Source organism: Corvus brachyrhynchos, unplaced genomic scaffold (assembly GCF_000691975.1).
Source record: "Corvus brachyrhynchos isolate BGI_N302 unplaced genomic scaffold, ASM69197v1 scaffold544, whole genome shotgun sequence".
NCBI classification, from domain to species: Eukaryota; Metazoa; Chordata; class Aves; order Passeriformes; family Corvidae; genus Corvus; species Corvus brachyrhynchos.
In genome coordinates, this window is record NW_008238325.1 from 1,958,768 (window position 1) to 1,965,771 (window position 7,004).

General features: G+C 51.3%; 1 long non-coding RNA gene across 1 annotated transcript; it reads left to right on the top strand.

The window, feature by feature from the left end:
- The first annotated feature begins 81 nt into the window (after positions 1–81).
- LOC108446769 lies at positions 82–3,318 on the top strand. Its single transcript, XR_001862067.1, has 2 exons — positions 82–918; positions 2,143–3,318. It is a non-coding gene; the product is annotated as an uncharacterized LOC108446769 (long non-coding RNA).
- The last annotated feature ends 3,686 nt before the right edge of the window (positions 3,319–7,004 follow it).

Consider the following 7,004-nt stretch of genomic DNA (forward strand, 5'->3'; position numbering starts at 1 on the left):
AGCCCCGCGTGGGGCGGGGGCCCTGGCAGGGGTAACCTGTGCGTGAGGGCACGGGGGTCAGCGGTACCCGGGAGCGGGGAGGAACGCGGGGATGCAGGGACGAGCAGGAGCCAAGGATGTGAGAGTGAACCTGAGGGTGCAGGGATGAGCAGGAGCCAAGGGTGTGAGAGTGAACCTGAGGGTGCAGGGATGAGCAGGAGCCAAGGATGTGAGAGTGAACCTGAGGGTGCAGGGATGAGCAGGAGCCAAGGATGTGAGAGTGAACCTGAGGGTGCAGGGATGAGCAGGAGCCAAGGGTGTGAGAGTGAGCCTGAGGGTGCAGGGATGAGCAGGAGCCAAGGATGTGAGAGTGAACCTGAGGGTGCAGGGATGAGCAGGAGCCAAGGGCAGGAGGGTACCTGAGGATACCTGAGCTCTGAGCAACTCGAGGTGCAGGGCCCACCACTGATTTTGCAGCTTAGAAAGGCCAGCAGCAGTGTCAGAGTGGGCAGTGACAGACTGGGGCCCTGTGCAGGTTGGTTTTTATTCCTGCCATTAAGCTTTTTTCACAGGTCCCTGTGTCACCCAGCAGTGACATTCCTGGTGTCCCAATCCACCCCCGTGACCACAGCCCCTCATCTGTGTGCTTTGCTGATTACCTTCAGCTCAATTGCAAAACTCCAGCAAAAGGGAGAGGAGAGGGAGCTCTCATCCAGTCATGGAAAAACTGACTAACATAAAACATGGCAAAAGCTGACCAGACCTTTTCTGCTTGGTTTCCTTTTAGGTGACCCTGCCAGATCTGATAGGCGGCTGCTGACCCACCTACGTGACCATCACGTGGAGTAAATTTGTTTCCTTTGTCCTGTTTACTCGACTGGTGATGATTTCGCTGCTGGTAGCTGCAAGCCATCCCCCTGCTGTCAGCCCCAGTTTTGGGTAATTGTATCTATTACACATTTTGGAGTGCTCAGGACCAAAAAAGGAGGGGACAAGTTCTCAGCTGTGATGCAGAGTTTGAGGAAGGAAGGGTTGGTGGTGCTGGGCTTCTGGCGAACGAGGAGAAACTGCAGTTTCTCCCTGCATTTCAGGGATTTGTTCTGCATCTGTTTCCTCACTTTTGGGGCATTTCTCCCTGCAGAAGGGGGCTGGGGCTGGGAAAAGAGGGCAGGAGGGTGCCAGCAGTGGGTGCAGCCCCAGCTGCTTTAGGACCGAGCTGCTGGAGCAGCCGCCTCGCACAGGGGGGACCCTTTGCTTTGGGGACTCGTCCCTGCCCGTGGCCAGCAGGATTTGGGGTGCTCTGCAGCAGCTCCAGCAGCAGCTCCAGAGGCCACATTCCCTCCAGACCTGACAATAACTGATGTGGTGTTTTGAAGGCCAATTGTGAGTAAACAGCAGGCGCCTGGCGAAGCCGCCCGGCCGTTAATAGAGCTCAGCCTTTTAACAGCAGTTCTGACCAGCTGTGGCTCCCTCAGAGCTCCATGAAATATTAAATCCTGTTGATAGCTTGTTAAAGCCAACGTTTTGGCTGGCCCTGTGTGCCGTGAGCTGGGCTTTGGTGCTCAGCCTGCAGCAGTGGCTCAGGAGCAGCTCCGTGTCCCATCAGACAAGGAAAACCGTGGCTGGAGGGAGCAGGGTGCAAGAGGGAATAAGAATTCCAGTCCTGGCATCCACCTCTGCTCACTCCAGCTGCCCCAGCCCCAGCAGCCCCATGCCTGGCTTGGGAAAATGCAGGAATAGGGGCTTATGAGGAATCAGGGCCAGAGGATTCATCCTGGGGTGGCCGTGGATGTAGGGGCTGCATCCTCTGTGGGTTTAGGGGATTTGGGGTGGTGCAGCTGCCACATTTTGGAAATCTCTGCAGAGTGGGAGTGTGGTGGCAGGCAGGGATCTCTGATTCTATCAGGATTCCATGGGCAGGGACACCTTCCACTAGAGCAGGTGGCTCCCAGCTCCATCCAACCTGGAATTTCTCTGTCCCCCAAGCACAGCAGAGCACTGGGGCAGGACCAGGAGTTGTGAGCAGGAATAAACCCATCATTAGTGACCACATCTTGCCTGCCCCATCCCAAAATCTGTAGGAAACCCACTTGGAGACTCCCTGGAGTCAGGTAAAATCCGGAGCCGTTTCTGGGAAGGAGCTTTCAAGTTGATTTTCTCCAGTTTTACAGGGGGTGGACAACTATTGATCCTGCAAATGACCCCTGCAGAAGGCCATCGATCCCTTTGGAGCAGCAGATCATTAAGATCATCCACATCTTCCAGGTGGTGCCAAAGTGCTGACACGGCAAAATAACCATTTGATGGAGTGATTGTCCCCGGGACCGTTGGCATTTGGGGAGCTCCAAACTCTTCCCCACGGGAACCTGCTCCAGAAGATGCTCTTGGCACAGCGATGCTTCACGTCTGAACTCCCTTTGAGGTGTTTTTCCCCTCAAATATGGGAAAACTACTTAGGAATAAACATCCTGATGACCTGAGGTTTGTCTTTTAGGAAGACTTTGAAAGCCTCACGTGTTTGGGAGCTGGAAAAATCCCATGGATTGGTGGAGGGAAGCACAGCTTTGGATGTGATAGGAATGAGCTCAGCACTCTCAGCTTCAATGATATTTTAATACCCTTAGACCCAAACCTTGTGATAATTGAGGTTTTTATAGGAATTATGGTGCAAATTGCTGCTGCACTGGGGGTTGGACAGAAAATCTGTGGCTGGCACATCCCTGGCAGTGTCCAAGGCCAGGTTGGAGCAGCCTGGGATAGTGGAAGGTGTCCCTGCCCATGGCAGGGGAGGAATGGGATGGGCTTTAAGGTCCCTTCCAACCCAAACCATTCCAGGATTCCATGATAATCACACACAGCCCAGTGGGAATCTCCTCCAAGGCCAAAATAATTCTTAAATAGTTCTTAATAGAACAAAATAGTTCTTGATACTCCTGTAAAAACTTCCAGAGAAGCTCCTAAGGAAGCCCTTCCATCAGCAGGGAGCTCGGAGCAGGGCTCAGGGAAAGCTCTGAACTGCTGGAATTAAACCCCAAAGCTGAGCTCCAGTGCCTCCCCTTTCTCAAGCACATCTGTAACTGCAATAAGGCTCCAAACCCGAGGAGATGACTCTGCAGATGTAAAAAAACTCAAGCAGCCATTACCTCACAGCCCAGAAATCCCCACTGCCAGCAAATATTTGCTGTTGGGCTGTTTAAAAACCAGGGAAAGTGAGAGAGAAAGGCTGAAACCCTCCTGGACAACTCTGACTCCTTCCCAGGCTGTTAACACGTTTGGGTGTCCTCCAGAAATGAAATGTGCTTTCTGCAATAATCAAATCAAATAAACAAATAGAATTTATTCATTACTATCCATTCGACATTTATTTCTGTATTTCATGTATAAAATATTTATTTATTTCAAACAATTTTCTTTTCTCCAGTACATAAAAGGTGGGAATATCAACAATAAGATAATATTACAGGGTAATGATATTGATACCAATGGGTTGTCAGGCTTCCAGCTCGCATGTGACACTGAAAATATTCTTTATTCCTTCTGCTAAACAGAAGCGTTAGAAAGATTGGGTTAGACTGGTTTGCCCTTTGCAATAATTCCTCATAATTGGGATTTTAATCCCTTGACTCCATGGAAAGGCTCCCTCTCATGCCATGACTTTGGCTGAGGCTTTTGGTGTTACAAACAATGAGCATCTCCTCCTGCAAGGGATGATTTGCTGGTTTTGCTTTGAATCGAATGATCTTAACTCCTAAAAATGGTTCCAGGATTAAGCCTTGATCCCACACCATCCATATGGAATCCCTCTGGGATCCAGGGAGGAGCTGAGTGGCCACAGAGGGCTGGGTGGGAGCAGCTGGACACAGAAACACTGGAATATCCTAAAAGGCACTACAGGACAATTTGTCACAGCTGGAAGGAGCCCCGTGTTGGTCTGGAATAACCAAAACCTTTTTCATTTTGAAATTTTTTGTGTTTTCCAGGGAGCAACATTTTTCCTTGTTAGTCACGCCGGTTCTCCGGAGGCTGCCACGATCCAGGCGTGGATTTCTGCCGTGATTTCATCCCGCTGTTATTTACAACTCGGCCCAAAAGCTCAACCTCTTCCTATTATTTGTGGTTAAATATAGCAGCGGATTCTTTCCCATCCCTGCTGCCACCCACACGAATCGCATGAGTCAGGAGCAGCAATTCCCAGCGGGATGAGCCCGCCCCGGCTGCCCTGGAGCATCCCGGGCTCAGCCGGAGCAGCGGGAGGTGAAAGGATTGGTGTGACACAGCCAGGGCTGCTCATCCCGGGATGCTCTGCCAGATCCCTCCTGGCTGCATCCCAGCTGCTTCCCTGCCGTGCCACCCGGAATTCCAGGTGATCCCAGTGTTCCTGGAGGTCACCCTGGCTGCATCTCAGCTGCTTCCCTGCAGTCCTACACATTCCACCAGGAATTCCAGGTGATCCCAGTGTTCCTGGAGGTCACCTTGGCTGCATCCCAGCTGCTTCCCTGCCATTCCACACATTCCACCAGGAATTCCAGGTGATCCCAGCTTTCGTGGGGCTCGTAAGAGTGGGGCAACACCCCAGGGCAGGGAGTGAGCACCAAATTCTTTCCTATTCCCCTCTTGCTCTCCCCTTCTTTCTGAAGAGATTTTATTTTTACCAAATGAAACAATTCCCACCCCAGTTTGTCTGCAGGAGCCTGAATTCCCTGGATTCCCTGTGCAACAGGCTGCAGCCAGAGGGTTTTCCTGGGGGAAATTCCAACACCCCCAACTGAGGCTGCTTGGGGCATCACCCAGGTAAGAGGCTGTTAAAAAATGGGGGGAAAAGGGAGAAAATGAAAAAAAAAAACAAGGGGGGAGAAAACCCTTCCAGCTATTTTTCCAGGAGTGAGGCAGGCACGGGGCTGTGTGTTCCACAGGGAAGCATCCCCTGGAGATGCAAGAAGGGATGATGAGGATGCTGAAGGGGCAGGAGAGGTTTGACCCTGCTATTTTTAGGCTCCTTAAATAACCGTGTCAGCCTCGGAGGCGGCATGGAAAACAGGGAAAACCTCTGGAATGGCCCCACTGGATCCACTCCTCAGACCTCAGGGGTCCTGCTGGCCTCCATCCCACTGGTGTGTCCCCTTTGGGCAGCACAAACTGGTGGGCTGGCGGGAGAAGGGCAAATATTCCCTGCTGGAAAAGGAGGTGGGTGGCTCCTGTCGAGCCCAAAGAGCAGATCTGCCGTGTCCAGCCCCGGCTTCCTGCTCAGGCGGCTTTGTTGCTTCACTCAGTGATGTTTAAATCCCAAAAATCGGGCTGGAAATCAGCTTGCTGGTGAAATGCTGTGCACTGAGGGGGTGGCTCTGAAGTTGTGTCCCCCAGGCTGAGGGGATCAGGGGCTGCAGAGCTGGGCTGGGGGTGGTTGATGGCCTCAGACCCCCCTGTTCCACACCAATCAACCAAACCACCAAAAAATGCCAAATAATAAATAATCTGCAGTGACTCTGAGCTCAGGGCTGTGGGGAGTCCAGGGAGAGACATCAGAGCATCCTCCTCCCTCCCTGTGCCACTCACTGAGTTGCAGCAAAATATTTGGTGGCTCCTGCAATTCCTGTCACCTTTTGGAGCTCCAGGATGATACAATGAGGAGCAGAATGGGGTAAAAACAGTGAATATCCATCAGAAATACGTGGCATAATCACCAGACCAGGCTGTTGCCCCATTTGTGTGCAGCAGGAGCCCCAGTGACACAATTTTGGTTCTTTCAGCCCAAAGGGGAGGTTGGATGTTTGTAATTATTCCTCTGAGGGACAACACAACGTCCCCAGTGCTGATCTGGGGGGGATGCTCCTGGTCCCAGTGCCAGACAAAAGCCTGGCTGCAGAGGAGTCAGGGGAAATCAAACCCAGCTCGAGTTCCTTGTGAGCAGGCCTGGACACAATTATGGGATCAGAGATGCTGCAGGATGTGGATGGAGGCGTTGGGATGCATCCCTGGTGATCAGGGTGGTGTTTTTGCAGAGAAACTGCAGGGATATTTGTTGTGGCTGGGATGTATCCACTCCCCTGGGGGTCGCTGGATGCCATTTGGAGGGGAGAAGCTGATTTTCTGGCCATCACTTTTGCAAACCACATGGTGGGGCAAATAAATAAAGAGTAAAACATATATCTAGCATGATATCTATATAAATTATATAGAGAAAAATCCATATTTTCCTGAGCAGCTGAACGAGTACCTGAAGCTACAACTCCATTTCTCCTTTCATTTTCACTTTCCCCCTGTGCCCTTGGCCTGCCTTTCCTCCCTGCTTCCACTGCCATCAGATTCAGCCAAAGGTTTTGTGTCTCCTTTCCGCCCTATCCCGGTTTCCTTCCTCTCCTTTCCCTCTCAGAGTCCTCCTCTCTCCTTATGCCTCTCTTACTGCCAGGAGCAGCCAGCCCCTGCCCTTTATTTAAGCAAAAAACCAACCCCCAAACACCAAAAATAGCAAAAAAATTCACAGCTTCTCTGGGCAACCTCTGCCAGGGCCTCCCCATCCTCACGGGGAGGAATTTCATCCCAATATCCCACCCAACCCTGCTTTTTGTCAGTTCAAAGCTGCTGTAAAGGGAAAATTAAGCATTGGGAATTGAATAAAATCTGCATTTTCAACAGGCATCTCTCTCTGCATTGTCCCATCCCGTGCTGGGAAGTGCCTGGGGGATGAAGAAGGAGATCAGAAGGGTTCCCTGAGCCCACCGGGAATTTTGGGTGGGATTACACGGCCCCACATTCCCAATTTAGGGGCACCAACTCCTCCATAATCACACAGCCCGATAATCGACTTTACTTTTTTTTCATTCTGTGATTGTATTATCTTTAATATTATAATATTACTTCATGATTTGATATCATTGTTTATTATTTTGGTTTCTGACGACGCCATAATATTATTACGTATAATATTATCAATTATTCCATCCGAGGAGCTGGGAGGAGCTCGGAGGAATCCCGGGCGAGGAGCGCGGGGCTGGGGAGCTGTTGCCATCTGCAGAGGGCTCTGGAGT